General features: G+C 33.6%; 1 protein-coding gene and 1 long non-coding RNA gene across 3 annotated transcripts in view; one reads left to right on the top strand and one right to left on the bottom strand.

Annotated features, from left to right (window-relative positions):
- Positions 1 to 11302, bottom strand: part of LOC136035249 (uncharacterized) — a 47535-nt gene extending 36233 nt beyond the window's left edge. The window contains exon 1 of the long non-coding RNA XR_010619376.1: positions 11125 to 11302. This is a non-coding gene — a long non-coding RNA (uncharacterized LOC136035249). The remainder of the gene's footprint in view (positions 1 to 11124) is intronic.
- The window catches only part of LOC136035247 (peroxisome biogenesis factor 2-like), a 140630-nt gene that overhangs the window by 63342 nt on the left and 60480 nt on the right, over positions 1 to 16808 (top strand). The window lies entirely within an intron of this gene.

The raw sequence follows: 16808 nt of genomic DNA, 5'->3' as shown, positions 1-16808 counted from the left end.
AAGGTAACTTGCGAGATTAATATAAAAATTGAAGGGTTTTAACGAAATATTCTGCAATTGCTATTTAAAATTAGTTTATGTAATTCTTACATGAAGGTCTTCTCAAAAAGGGAGTCTTTTTGCCGTGTGACGTTATAAAATTTAAAATGCGTTTCTAAAGTTAAGGCTCTGAATAAATATTATTAAACTCATGCCGTTAAAAAAAATATAGAGCAGTTTAAAAAAATTCTGCACATACATAAAATTCATTGAGCCTGGCTGCTTCGCCATCTGGCCCTCGCCATCTGGCAGGCTTGTATGTATTGATTTTACTTCTTTATGTCTTCTAACCGCAAACAATGTGTACTACATCGCTTGTCTTCTAATTAAAGACAATGTAATCTTCTTCTTGGTGTAATGGCGTCACCATAGGTTCTATATATAAGCTAGAAAAATACTATTTAATACTATTATCATTTTTTACATTCATTTTTTCTCTTGTGTCAAATTATAAGGCATCAAATAAGCAAAAACAGTTGAGTAAGAAATTATTTTGTAAATTCAATCCCTTCACCCTACTTATTCTTTAGAAACGCTAAAATGGCGCTTTCCTTATTCAATTTTAAGGCCGTAATTAAGTGAACTAGAAAACATCGAGGTTCCAAATCAAAGTTAGGGTAGCCTTATGTCCCTCAATTCTCTAAAGACCTTCGATTGTCAAAACCCTTCAAATAGCACTTAATCATTGGCCGAAAAAGCAGGTTAGTTATACCAGCTTGTCAATATGGTCTCTAGGGGTGTTATCGGCGATCTGAAACGATTCTTTCTGGCAAAAAAGCCGAAAACAGGAAATACATCGAAAAAAGATTGCAATCATCTTGCAGGTTACCGTCTTCTGCTCATGATAGTTCCAATTTTGTTCTAAAAGCAATATCCTTCATAGAGTACACTTGTGAAAAAGAGCGAGACATTTTCAAAATCAAAGTTAGGGTAGCCTTATGTCCCTCAATTCTCTAAAGACCGTCGATTGTCAAAACCCTTCAAATAGCACTTAATCATTGGCCGAAAAAGCAGGTTAGTTATACCAGCTTGTCAATATGGTCTCTAGGGGTGTTATCGGCGATCTGAAACGATTCTTTCTGGCAAAAAAGCCGAAAACAGGAAATACATCGAAAAAAGATTGCAATCATCTTGCAGGTTACCGTCTTCTGCTCATGATAGTTCCAATTTTGTTCTAAAAGCAATATCCTTCATAGAGTACACTTGTGAAAAAGAGCGAGACATTTTCTAAGTTTTCTAAGCAATTAGAGAAAATAGAGCAAAATCCTAGCAAACATTTTGCAGCATCTTCAAGAAGCTACGGCCTGATATTAAAAGCGGTATCTTCTACCAATGAATACTTGAGTACTTTTTAAATATAAATTTTCTATTTTAACATGGGATTTTCCAGTTCCATCGGTTCACTTAATCACGGCCTTAATTTTCTGAAGCGTCTAAAGTCTCTTATATCATAAATGTCGTGTTATTCTTAAGTTTTTAAGTCACATTTTGTTGGCAATTCAATGTGATTTTTGCCGTGTCTTTTTTCATGTCCTTCTCCTTAGTTATTCAGAGTCATCCAACCCCCTCGTATAAAAAATCTTTTAATTAATTCTTTCCAGAGAATTTCTTCCCTACAGAAAAAACTTCTCAGATGACAATATCCCCTTCACTCCCCTCTAAAAATTCCTGTAAATATCCCAATAACAAAAAAAATACGGGAACATAGGAAAAATTACATAGTTTGCGGCTTTTTTTTCGAGAAATACGGGTGGTAAAGTTATCCTCAAAAGTATCTCAAATACGCTGAATCAAATGCTCAAAATTGTTGGCGCCTCCTAGCAGAAGCCTAGGAAGGAGCTATTTGACATTCTATGTTTTTGTTACTTGAAAATGGCAATAGTTGTAAAGTTATCACCCATTTAAAAAAAAGAAAAAAAGAGAAAAGATATCAAATTAAGACACATCCAAGATCTTTGTTTGGCTGAAAAATGTAAATTCCACACGTTTGTAGATATTAACTTTAATATTTTACTGTGGGGTTCTGTATTACACCGAATTAAACGGTGTGATTTCCCTTAAAATCAGTTGACTTTTTGGGGTGTTTTTGCCTCTTGTCCAAAACTATCGACTTTTCTTAGGCTCGTAACTTCTGATCGGCAATCAAATAAAAAAAACAAGTTTTTTGAAATGAAAGTAAGGAGCGACATTAAAACTTAAAACGAACAGACATTACTCCGTATATGAAAGGGGCTTTTCCTCCTCGATACCCCGCTGTTTACGCTAAAGTTTTTTATTGTTTTAAAAAGTAGAGTTGCGAGAAAGAATCAAACTTTAGCGCAAGGAGCAGGGTGTTGAGGAGGAAAAGCCCCTTTCATAGACAGAGTAATTTCTGTTCGTTTTAAGTTTTAATGTCGCTCCTTACTTTCATTTCAAAAGACTTGTTTTTTATTTAATTTCTGAAAGTTTTTGAATTAATGCATGTCTGACTTTGGCTCTCCATACATAAATTATTAAAATGAAATTTGTATATTAATTCTTTTTTGGCTAAATGGCTTTCTCTTAGTTTTGATCAGACGATTTTGAGAAATAAGGGGTGGGGAAGGAGGTCTAGTTGCCCTCCAATTTTTCGGTTACTTAAAAAGGCAACTAGAACTTTTAATTTTTAACGAACGTTTTTATTAGTAAAAAATATGCGTAACTTAAGAATTAACTTACGTAACAAACTTTTATATTCTTATATTTCTGATTATATATATGAGGGGGTTTGTCCCCTCGTTAATACCTCGCTCTTCACACTAAATCTTAAGTTTTGTCCCAATTCTTTAAGAATGACCCCTGAATCAGAAAGGCCGTAGAATAAATAGTTGAAATTACTAAAAATAATTTAGCATAAAGAGCGATTTATTTATCTTCTCCTAAATACCTCGCTCTTTATGCTGAAGTATTTTTAGAACCCCTCATATGCGTAATAATCTCTGTTCGTTTTAAGTTTTAATGCTTCTCCTTATTTTCAATTTAAAAAACTTTTTCATGTTTATATTTTCATTGTTTTTTTTAATAGTAATGCTAGAAAATCCTGTGGCCTTTTCATTGAATTTCTCTTCCCCCATGAAATATTCCTCCAAAGAAAGATCCTCCCATATAGCCCCCTCCCCTGAACCCCACATCCAAACCGAGAAAATCCCCCTGAAAGCGTCGGTACACTTCCCAATAACCATTACTGTATGTAAACATTGGTCAAAGTTTGTAACTTGCAGATCTCCCCCAGAGACTGTGGGGGGGGGGTAAGTCATCCCTAAAGACATAGTTATTATGGTTGTCGACTACGCGGAACAAAATGGCTATCTCAATAATTTTATCCGTTGACTTCGGGAAAAAAAGACCGGGGGAGGGGGCCTAGGTGCCCTCCAATTTTTTTGATCACTTAAAAAAGGCACTAGAACTTTCCATTTCCGTTAGAATGAGCCCTCTTGTAACACTCTAGGACCACTTGGTTGATACGATGACCCCTGGAAAAAAACAACAACAAACAAACAAACAAATAAACACGCACCCGTGATTTGTCTTCTGGCAAAAAATACTAAATCCCACATTTTTGTACATTGGACCTTGAAATTTTTTCTATAGGGCCCTCTGATACGTTGAATGCGATGTTGTGATTTTCGTTAAGATCCTGTGACTTTAGGGGGTGTTTCCCCCTATTTTCCAAAATAAGGCAAATTTTCTCAGGCTCGTAACTTTTGATAGGTAAAACTAAATTTGATGAAACTTATATACTTAAAATCAGCATAAAAATGCAATTCTTTTGATATATTTTTTAGCACTAAAATTCCGTTTTTTAGAGTTTCGTTTACTATTGGGCCGTGTCGCTCCTTACTACAGTTCGTTACCAGGAACTGTTTGATATTAAACTTAATGAATTTTATCATATTTAGATTCAGCTCAAAAAGTTAATTCATTTCACGTATTTAATGTTCTCTATTCTCTTTCGTTGTGACTGATAGCCGTATGAAGATTGCAAACCATAAATTTAATAGGGGTATAAGGCTTATATACAATTTTATTCAGGCTGAATTCTGAATTAAACTAAATAATTTTTATTTTCAGAATGATCCTGATTTGATGAATGAGGAATTGGCGCCTTCATCTGGTAAATACGGTTGCAGTTGGTGTGCGGTATTATCTTTTTTCTTATAGACTTTACGCTTCATTTTATCCAGCAAAACAAGAAAGAACATTTTTTTTAATATTTTAAAACAGGCAAAAATGAGTAGCAAGGGACCTCTATTGTCACCAGACGATATGAAGTTAATTGAATATCGGTCCCTATGGGTAGCGTCTTGGTATCAAGGGTATGGGTAGTGATGTTACAAGGAGGTGAATAGCGTGATGAGTTTTAGAAAGGGAGAATGATGTTTGTTATTGATTATATTTATTTGTTCTAAGAACACAGCGAGAATAAAACTCGACAAATGGGTTACAGGCATACGTAATGGATAAATAGGATCTATCAAACCACGTCATGATACATACACATTTCTTCTCAAACCAATCTCACATATTTATGCATCCAATATTTAGCCAGTGCTAAAGATAAGAACTATGAATATTAAGAGAGTCCTATTTTTACTATGCTAATTGAACACCGCAAGTCTCTTAAGTTTCTTAATTTAATATACGACCTATCAAAATTTTTCAGGCACGTAGCATCAACACGTAATGGATAAATAGGAGCTATCAAAGCAAATAATAATACATACACACTTATTCTCAAACCAACCTGACATAACCATACATTCAATATTTAGCCAGTGCTAGAGATAAGAGCTATGAATATTAAGAGACCCGTTTTTACTATACTAATTGAACACCGCAAGTTTCTTTAGATCTGACGTCCTTGTTTACCACAATCTATCGGGAATTTTGGCTTTAGTGTGTTTATCTGAAATTCCTCCCTTTATTATATATAGTATAGTATAGTACAGTACCAAAGACACAAAAAAACCTACATGGACACAAAAAAATTAAAAAAAACAAATAAAACGAGATATACAAATATAATTAACAAAATACAAATGCAACTAAAGGATCCAATTTAAGCTTTTCATAAAAAATTCAAGCACAGAAAACCATTCAAAAACACTAATACAGCCCAACATAAACGAAGTCGTCACATAATACTCACGATGTGTAATATTTTCACGAACAAACCAAGCCATATTCTTTTTATTAAGATAACACCCATTTTCCCGGCATTTTGTCCACCCAAGGGTAATCCCCCTTATCCACTCGAAAAATTTCCTAGTAATTCACAATTTTTGATAGCCTCCTACTTCTTAAGGAATAATTTCCCAAATCACCTTTAATAACTAAGATATTAAACCTCACACTTAAACTTAGCGTCCTTCTATAATGACCCCCAAACTTATCACTTATTAGACCTCCAAACTTCTGCTGCATACTCCATTACCGACCTAATCTTAGTCTTAAACACCAAATTCCGTAACTTAATATTTTCAAGACCTACTGGCCTGAAGGGACTTCTTAGAACCATTCCTATTACCCTATTCCCCTTTTTTCATATAATTTTACACGCTTGCCCCATTTACCCTCCTTTGTTAACCTACATCCCAAATCAATAAACTTATTCTTAACAGCTAAATTGACTATATATCAAATCCAACTGTTGGGTTTTAAAGAACTAAGGGGCTATTGGCTTATTTTTGTCAGGGACTATTGACTATTTGAAACGATTATCCCATTACACCATTTTCTATAGCATTGAAAATTCTTATCAACGCCAAAAGATTGGAGAATTGTGTTTTCATTTGACAAAATTGGGAATACGCAAGAAATTCATGGTGAAAAATCTAAATAATTTGAATATGTGTGCAACAAAATTGAAAAGAATCACCCTATTTACTTAAAAGAACTGAAAAGAACTAATTTACACGAACAAAACTTTGAAAATTTTGCCGATGCTTTTCGCTATTAAAATATAGAAAACATTAGGAAAACTCGGCTTAATTTGAATAAAGCTACCCACTCAAAGATCGTCTAAACTAACTAATGCTTTCACTAAGGATTCCCAGATTTTTAAATTGTTGAGCGCAGACAAATATTTAGAATATTTTATGTGCACAATTTTGTCTTTTCCAAATTTAGTTCTCGTAGCTAAGCTTTGTTCCTTTCTTTTCTTGAGTTTTATTTTTTTTTTTTCGTTACATTTTCTTTAAAGTTATTTTTGCAGATATCCGTTTTTCTAAAGTAAAACACAGTCATATAATTTTACAAATGCTGTTAAATGGCTTTCTATTTTATTATTGCAGTTTTAAACTGTAGACCTTTTTTCATAATTGGAAGCTTCCCTCATTTTCAAGTTTTGTGAAGAGATAACAGAAAGTTACAGCTTTAATTGATTTCATTGCTATTATTTGGTTTTTGCTATAGAACTTGAGTGAATATCTATTTTCGTTGATGTCTTCCCACTAGGTTCAGCCTTGTCAAAAGTCTTCAAAGTTACCTGTGATTCCAGTAAGAATTTCATTATAATTCACATTTGTTTGATGAAAACATAAAATTTAAAATTTGCCCAAGTTTGTTGCTGCTGTTTCATTTGTGCTGTAAACTTTCAAATTTATTGTTTTTAAATGTAATATGTTTCTTTATTTTCAAGTTTTCTTGTATGAAAACAGTTTTCCATTTTTCTGAGTCTTCTGTTGTTTTTATTTACAAATGCTGAGTTCTAAGGGATTTTTGGTCTTGTGGAGTGTTTTTTGCCAGTTTCAGATAGGCCCTAGAGTTTCAAAAATAATAAACAAAACTTCATTGCATCAAATATCAAATTTTGTCCAACGAAAATACATATTTGGATTTTCACTGAGACTTTCCCCTTTTTAATATTTGTTGTAAATCTTTGAAATGTATTATTTTCAGATGAAAATTTTTACCATTTTAAATTTTCGTTAAGGAAAAATATAATTCGCTAATTTTAGCCAATGTTTCTAAATGCTTTTCCATTTCTGCTCAAGGGACTTAAATTCTTTTAATTGAAGTTTTCCAAGTTTAATGGTAAAATCTTGCAATATATACAATTTCCGCAGCCCAAAATATTTCTAACTTTTATCAGAATTTTCACTTTTTTGCAGTTTTGTCATAAAGTTTAAGAACTTACTGTTTTTAGACGGGAAAATATTCAAGATTTTCGAATTTCCTCAACCCATAACTCAGTTTCCCTATTTTCATAAATGGTTTTTGCTTTAATTTAGTATTTTGGGGCTGGTTTTATATCCGCAAGATTCTTTCAGTTAAAAGCCATTTTCTAGAATCTGTAATCTGCTGTATTCATAAACACTAATTTTCAATTCCCGTCCTTCCCTTCTGAATAAATAAATAAAGATAAAAAAAATATAAAAATCATTAACATTAAAAACAAAAAGTTATGGGCGCTTTTCCAAAGTGAGATTTTTATGTGGAAACATTTCATAATGATTTTTTGTATAGGAGTAAATTTGAATAATATAAGAATGATAAAGTTTATCAATTATTTTACTAGTAATTATTCAATTTCATATGAATAGAAATAGTACTATTCATTCTTTTAGTACTTTAAGAAAGTAATTTTTATTGAAATGCTGACTTTCTAAGCCTTAGGTGGGCATCATGGTCATTCCCAGCTGACAGATATGCTTTGACGTCAAAAGCATAGAATGGTTTACTTACTAGGGAGAAGAGGATATTTGAGACTAAAATTCCTAAAAATAAAGACTCGCCCAGTTAAAAGCTATTTTCAAGAATATTTAACCTGCTGTATCCATAAACACTAACTTACAATTCCAGTCCCTCCTCTCTGCATAAAAAAGGCCTCTTTGTTATATTAATACAAAAAAGAAAGTAAAACAATCATACAAGAAAGGCTTTTTACATAAATCAATACAAGAAAAGCTTTTCCATATATTTAGGGGGAAAGTAACTACTACTACTTCTAGCAATTCACTGCAGTACCAAGCCACCTGTGGCCAACACAGCTACGCACGATCCTCCTCTATCCAAGCCAATTCGAAGCCTCCCCCTTTAAACCCTCCCAGGAAGTTTCAATATCCTTTAAATCTTCCTTTATGACATCCTCCCACCCAAACCGCAGAGGAAGTGCTTTCCGTTTAACCCTAAACAATCCGCCGAAAAGAACACAATTCGGCAGTCTGTCATCCTTCATCCTCTGAACATGCCCTAGCCATCTCAACCTTTCTCACATTATAGCGCTAGAAAGCAAGACTGAACCACACTTTTCGTACTGCTTATTTTTTTAAATATGGTCAGTCAGCTGGGTATCCAGAGCAAACCGTAAGCAATTTCTCTGGAAAACATCTAGCAAATTTTCATCCACTTCTCGGAACACCTAGAAAGCAATAGCGCTAGAAAGCAAGACTGAACCACACTTTTCGTACAGCTTACTTTTTAAAATACGGTCAGTCAGCCGAGTCTCCAGAATAATTCGTAAGCAATTACTCTGGAAAACATCTAGTAAATTTTCATCCGCGTTTTGGAGGACCCATGCTTCAGAGCAATATTTGACTACTATCATCGCTGTAGCTTCCAAAATTCTAATTGTGTTGCGAGAGCAACACTTTGGTTTTGTCCCAGTTATTTTTTTCCTATGCCGCCGATGTCGGCTTATTCCTGGAAACTGGTAAGGGTCAAAACCTCTGCGGTTCTTACGGAAAGTATGGATCCCAGGCCGGATTGATGAATATGGCATTACATTTTGAAAAGCTCCGTAGAACTCTTGCCTTGGGCCAAAAAGGATGGTTTTTGCTTGTCCACGAGCCAGAACCTATGTTGTGCGGAGTGAAGTGGAGTTATTTAGCCTATGTCAGAGAGGAGTGTCTGAAGCTGTGCAGCCGAACTTTCGTTTCATCAAACCATGTTTCTGCTTTCGAGTGAAAAGCCGTTCTAGCAGGCAAGCAGGCAGGCACCACTTCAAATGGAAGACGGACTAAAATCTATAAGTGTTAAATATATGCGGCAGTTACCTGGCCCCACAGACAATATATCTTCTTTGAGTGATAAATAGAAAAATTTACAGAAGCAAAAAAGCGGCATTTTCCCACGGGCCTGAAAGTGCTGCCGTGATTTTCGCTGGGTTTATCATTTGTTTTTTCGGACTTGGATTGAGGTAGAGAAATGTTATAAGATGTACCTCTTAAACTTTAAAAGTTCGGTCATTGCTAAATAAATTGGAGTTTATCCTTTGCTCCTTTCTAAGTGGTGATGTTAGAAAGTTAGCCTACGGCAAAAAAATCAACTTTTGAACTAAGACAGATAGAATTTTTTTTCCGACGGCAATCGATAGCTCTTGATGAGTTGATCAAAGTATATGTCATCCATTTTTTGATACAAAAATTTCTTCATGAGATATACTAGTTTGAAAGTTTCAAGGGGTTGACAACTTCAGTAGCAGGGTACACACAGAAACCAAAAATAAGCCGATACCAATTGTGAGACATGCAGGGGACTTGGTCAGCTGTTAGACCATAATCATCTTCGGCAGTTAGGGGTTTGCAAATTTTGATATTTGGTGTACCTATTATTTGTTTCCAGTGTATTTGATGAAAAGACCGAGTTGGTTCCAGTGGTAAGACATGTACGGGAATTGTAAGTAATAATCGTCTGTTAGGCTACAATCATCTTTAGTGAAGCGGGGTTTGTAACTTTTGCTAGTTGGTGTAGCCTACCCATGCTCACTGTAAACTATAATTAAATGTTTACACAACGGGCACAAACGATAACGTAAAACAACAAGGCAGCTTCGTAATAATTAATAGAGTGTCATCTATGGTATTTTGATCCTGAAAAGTTACGGATAGGTTTACAATACCAACTAGGTTATATAAGATATTGTTCCAAGTCTTGCCGTCACGATGTCTACGATTGAAAAGGCTGAAGTTCAACTTACTGCAAAGTCAATTTAGTCCCTTCTTTCGATATTCTTTTGTTATTGTTGTTTTTTCAACGCTGAGGAATAGCCTTTGATCATGTGATTACTGATCGCACTCTTCTTTGAACATAACGTTGTAAAAGCTTCGATAGGCTTCGATAGACAACTTCAGCGTTTAACCGATAGCAAAGAAACAAAACCAAAGTGTTGCTCTAGCAACACTTTACGGCAAACGGCTCTACGGCAAAGGTTGCCGTAACACTTCACGTTGCTCAGGCAACGTAGGTCTAGTCTTATCTTGGTTTGAAGACACATCTTTCTCTTCTTACAAACATTTTTTTAGCTGTAAAAAATCAGCCTGAGACTTGGCTATCCTACTTTTAACACCATCATTGCTCCCACAATCTTTACCAATGATACTCTCAAGGCAAGTGAAGTTGTCCACCTAATAAATCTCTTCTTTACCGAACGTCACCTTTTCATCTTCAATAGTTCTTAGCCCCTTAGTTACTTCATTTTCTTAACATTTATCTTTTACCTGTGAAAACACCCTGAGCAATCTTTTCGTTACCCAACGTCGCTTTTTCATCTTCACTCATTCCCGACCTTATTGACTTAGTCTTGTTAACACTTATTTTTAAACCTTATTTTCAACTCGCAGAACGTCTAAAAGTTCATTCATTTTGCTCACACTTTTATCTAGGAGGCTTAAATCCTCACCATAATCTAATTCTAGACCTTTTGAGAGGAAATAGAGGGTAAGGGACCCTATAATGAAGATAATAAAATAGTAGAAATTTAGTGATTCAATGGGTAACAATCAGGCACACAAGACCTTACAGCTAAAAGTTGCAGCTGTAATTATGGAAACTCAAACGCCTTGACTATGTCTTGAACAATGTCGGAAAAACTAATAAATTAAACTATATATCTGATATATAAAGATATTAATTGCTAAAAATTTATTAGTTCAAGATTTTATTTCTCTGTATTTTTGTTTTATTTTCACGTTGTAATAAGTGCAAAGCAAAAATTTGTAATATAACTTGATTTCATTAAATCTCCAATAGCGCAGTAGGCTCAAAACTTTTACAGTTAGTGAAGGGGGGTAGTGACAAAACTCTCTCACATGACAGTCATACTTAAAATGATTTTAAAATGCTTACTTCGCACAACATGCTAAATTAGTTTTGGCAACATACAAATCAAAGTTATCCTCTTCCTCTTAAGTCCCAAATGAAATGATTTAAAGAATCACACTTAGTAACACCTCTGTTATATATATTGAATCTCTTTTTCTCCGTTCATTCAATCGCTGTAAACGATCCAATTTTGGCCATTTGTGCCGGACTGTTCGAAAAGACTAAGGGTATTAACTTTTTGTGCAATGCTAGGGTATTAACCTCTTATACAAAATATAACATCACTGGAATACTATCATAGATTTTTAAATATTGAAATGAATATATATATATATATATATATATATATATATATATATATATATATATATATATATATATATATATATATATATATATATATATATATATATATATATATATATATATATATATATATATATATATATATATATATATATATATATATATATATATATAAATATTTTGAAATACGGAATTTTAATAAGCTTGCAACTACGGCAATCACAAACAAACACAAATTCATTAAAAAAAAACTTCATGAAAAAAAAGTTTTTCAGGAAAAAGCAAAGGCCATATTAAACGTAAGATAAGATAAGATTTTATTTCAAAAAAGCGGCAACCACAAGCCCAAAAGGGTCGAATTCGCACTTTAGTGTCATTACAAAATTATAGAATTGCAATCAATAAAAAGTCAATCGATAAAAACTCGTAAAGTTAAAACAGGAATAAACAAAATTAAACAAAAGTCTATCTGACAAGCGTTACAAAGTAAGCAATTGAAAAATAAACAGTAAAACTCTAAGATAAAGGTAGAGTGAGAATGGGGGGGGGGGGTTACTGATTTATAATTTCAACTATGTGAGGGCTGAACGTTCTTCTTTATCTTTCAGTGGAAACTCTTATTGGGGCAAGAAGGGGGATTTTTCTTGAACCAAAGTGTGGGGGTCGAGTTTGGTGGGTAAATGACCACTAGGGAAAAGAGAAGTAATACGAGGGCTATGCACGGCATTATGGGCAAAACGTAGGGAAATTTGTGCTCTCCTTTCCTTAAGGGTGACTAGATTTGCTCTCGAAGAAGGGCACTTTATGTAAGGCACTTTACCCTCATCGAAAATAATTCTTAGGCACCTTTTTTGAACTGCCTCTAATATTTCTGACAATTCATTGGAGATGCAAGGATGCCAAGAAAAAAAAATAAAACGTATAATAATTCAAATTCAAAAGGACCAGAAATTACTATTAAAAAATCAATGGAACCAGAACCGAAGAAATACAAAATGAATAATAATAGCAAAAAGACATACCACGGGTACTAATATTAAAGAATAAACAGATTTTGAAACGAGTAAAACTTAAATTAAATATGCAAATCGAGATTAAAACTAAAGAAAGTCTTTTTACTATTGAAGCATAAATGAAACCAAAAACGAACAGAAACTAGATAAAGGATCATAGCAAACAAATGTACAACATGTACTAAAATGGATGAATTAATCTATATTAAAACGAGTAAACTTTAACTTGTATGCTAATCTAGCTTAAATCGAACAAAAATCACTACAAACAACAGTTTGAGCACTGCCTCCTTCCCTAAGCGTAAAAGTCTAAAACCTAATTTGTCATTGGTACTTCACTGAAAAGAAATTAAATAACAAATATTTTACTTTCATACTTACTACAACATTATATTAAAAATAAAGTTACAGTAGAAGAAAATTTTGAACTAGTCAACTTTCAGCAGTTAATGTCATAATAAAAAAAAAAATCAGCTTGATTTTATTAGTCCTTTTCAAGACCGTTCAAGACTAATATCCTCTTCACTACAAACAAGAGTCAGGCTAATGCCCTATTCCTTAATTCTAAGAGTCTAAAACCTACTGCGATATTGACACTTCACCTAAAACTAATTATATTACAAATATTTTCTTTTCCCGATATTACAGCATAGGAAATGAAAAAAAATTACAGAAAAATCCTATTTTGAACTGATGATCTTTCAACAATTAATATCATAATATATCAAAAATTTAGTTTGATTTTATTAATTCTTTTCAAGACTAATATTGTCTTCACTGCAAACAAGAGTCAGGCCACTGCCCCCTTCTCTAACTGTATGAGTCTAAAACCTAGTGTGTCATTGGCACTTAATTGAAAATTAACTATACTACAAATATTTTTTTCCAGGTATTACAGCATTGGAAATGGAAATAAAATTACAGAGAAATAGTATTCTGAACTGAGGGTAAAATTCTAGTTAATTGACTTCTTGCTATCTTGGAAAGGGTTTAGGTTAGGCAAGTGAAACTTTCAGGGATGGGTCTACAGGCTAAAGTATGTACTGTGAAAGTATTTTAAAGTACCCACCTCCTGTTATTTGAGTAGAATTTTGAGCCATATCAATGTTTTTTTTTTCAAAATTTAGGAAATGTATTTGCATATCTTTAAAACCATATAAAATGGGATTGAGCAAAGTTATGAAGCTGAAAACAATTTGTTATACTTCAATTAAGCAGAAGATCTATCTTGCAAGGTTTCAGTTTTATAATACACATATTTTTAAAGGTCATCAAAGGTCAGGGCCCTCTAGAGGGAGAAGGAGTGGAGTTAGGTACTTGAAAATACCTTCCCAGGACATACTGTAGCCTGTAAACCCATCCCTGAAAGTTTCATTTTCCTAACCTAAACCTTTTCCAAGATAGCAAGAAGTCAATTAACTAGAATTTTACCTGAACTGAGTATATTTAAAGAATGAACAGCATTATGTATCAAATGTTCAGTTTGGTTTTATTAGCTCTTTCCAAGTCTGTTCAAGACACATATAGCTTTAAGTAAAAACAGATGACGACCCCTCGTCTATGTAATATTTGCTTATCGTTTTAAGTTTTAATATTGATCGCTATCCTTGTATGGTATACCAGACAAACACAATAAAAGATTAGGGGTGTGTACGAGAATCACACTGCTGGGGTTAACTTTGAAATTGAGGATAGTAACTAGTTTTACATCAAATTTGGAGGGAAGTAGGGTTGTGTTCTATTCTTTTTAATACGGATAGTTTTGATAGACTCCATTTTAAGTAGAACAGGAGAGGTAATGGGGAAAACCAGAATCAAATAGGGAGGACAAAATTCATGAACTTAGATTATGCTAATGATTTATGCATTTTAGATGAAAATGTGAGCCAAATTACTGAACTCTTAGATAATATGCAAGTTCAGGATGCTACAATAGGCTTGGAAATTAATGCTAAGAAGACTCAGTTCCTAAGGCTAAGAATAAGTGAAGATGAAAAGATGGCGTAGGATAACAAAAACATCGATTCAAGTTAAAAAATTTTTACTGCCAATTATTTTTGATCTCGAATGTTCAAGGACTCTTCTGAAATTATTCATTATAATGAAACTAATGAAACACTGACATATTCATTGACCGAAATATTACATTTTTGTAGTGTTTAGCCAAATTTACGCAATTTCACTTCTCTTACAGCTAGAACCGAGAAAAAAACACTAAAATATCGTTCTCACAAATTAGGATAAAAGAATAAATTAACTTTTGAGGCGGTGTCACTTAACTACCTATGACTAAAAAAAAAGTTAAATAGTCGAGTTTGGAGTCATTTGAATTCTGGTTGCAAGAGATTGATTTTGGTAATATAGAGTAAAAGGATAGTTTGATTCGATATACGTTAAAAGTAGTGGAAGGCAAATTAATTTCCAGAAGACTTTCTGATTTGTATTTCAATTCCTGTTTGTTTTTACATCTTTTGGTAAATTTAGACTTGATGTTGAAAGTTGATTTTCGATGAAATTACATAAAAAAGGAAATCTAAACATTCTGCAAGACATTCGGTATGATTCTGTATGACAGGAAAGTAGTTACGTGGCTCAGCGATTTATTGTGATATTCGGGAGCCGACTTTGTTGGAGTCGTTATAATTAGTTTATTATTTATCACGCTTAAAAGATAAGCAACTTACGTCTCTTCATAAAACAACTCTTTCCACTTTTTGCTTTGGAAAATTAATTTTCCCTGTGACTTGTCCTTTTTATCTACACTGTATCATAAGCATAAACATGAATAAAAATTGCTTTTTAGGATAATTAAATAAAAAAAAACAAGTTTTTTTAACTGAAAGTAAGGAGCGACATTAAAACTTAAAACGCACAGAAATTACTTCGTATATGAAAGAGGCTGCTTCCTCATCAACGCCCCGCTCTTTACGCTAAAGTTTGACTCTATCTCTCAATTCTTCTTTTTAAAACAGTAAAAAACTTTAGCGTAAAGAGCGGGGCGTTGATGAGGAAGCAGCCTCTTTCATATACGAAGTAATTTCTGTGCGTTTTAAGTTTTAATGTCGCTCCTTACTTTCAGTTAAAAAAACTTGTTTTTTTTATTTAATTTCTGAACGTTTTTGAATCAATGCATGTTTTGATTTTGGCTCTGCAGAGGAATAATCAAAACAAAATTTGCATATTTTTTTTTGGCTCAATGGCTTTCTCATAATTTTGATCGAATGATTTTGAGAAAAAAAGAGCGGGGGACGAAGCCTAGTTGCCCCCCGATTTTTTGGTTAATTAAAAAGGAAACTAGAACTTTTAATTTTTTACGAATCTTTTTATTGGTAAAAGATTTACGTAACTTATAAATTAGCTTACGCAAAGAACTTATGTATTCTCATGTTTTTATTACATATATGAGGGGATTCGCCCCATTGTCAGTACCTCGCTCTTTACACTAAAGCTTAAATTTTATCCCAATTCATTAAGAATGACCCCCTGAATCACGAAAGCCGTAGAATAAGTAGTTGAAATTACTGAAAATACTTTAGCGTAAAGAGCAAGGTATTAGAAGGAGGTGAGCCCCTCATATGGGTAATAGTTTCTGTTTGTTTTAAGTTTTATTGCTGTTCCTTACTTCCAGCTGAAAAAGCTTTTTCACTTTTATTTTTTAATTGTTTTTTTTTTTAAATAATGCTAGTAAATCCTGCTCTCCATTCATGGAAATTTTCTTCTCCCATTACAAATTCTCGAAGGAAAGTTCCCCCAGCATATCCCCCTCTTCTCAACCCCTCCCCCAAACCAAAAAAATCCTCCTGAAAACGCCTGTATACTTCCCAATAACCATTACTATATGTAAACACTGGTCAAAGTTTGTAACTTGTTGCCCCTCCACGGGGACTGTGGGGGAGTAAGTCGTCCCTAAAGACATAGTTATAAGGTTTTTCGACTACGCTGAATAAAATGGCTATCTCAGAATTTTGATCCGTTGACTTTGGGAAAATAATTAGCGTGGGAGGGGGCCTAGAAGCCCTCCAATTTTTTTGGTCGCTTAAAAAGGGCACTAGAGCTTTTCATTTCCGTTAGAATGAGCCCTCTTGCAACATTCTAGGACAACTGGGTCGATACGATCACCCCTGGGGAAAAAAAACAAAAAAAAACAACAAAAAAACAAATAAACACGCATCCGTGATCTGCCTTTTGGCAAAAAATGCAAAATTCCACATTTTTGTAGATAGGAGCTCGAAACTTCTACAGTAGGGTTCTCTGATACGCTGAATCTGATGGTGTGATTTTCGTTAAGATTCTATGACTTTTAGGGGGCGTTTCCCCCTATTTTCTAAAATAACGCAAATTTTCTCAGGCTCGTAACTTTTGATGGGTAAGACTAAACTTGATGAAACT

This window comes from Artemia franciscana, chromosome 14, assembly GCF_032884065.1.
Source record: "Artemia franciscana chromosome 14, ASM3288406v1, whole genome shotgun sequence".
NCBI lineage: Eukaryota > Metazoa > Arthropoda > Branchiopoda > Anostraca > Artemiidae > Artemia > Artemia franciscana.
This window is presented reverse-complemented; position numbering and strand designations above follow the sequence as displayed.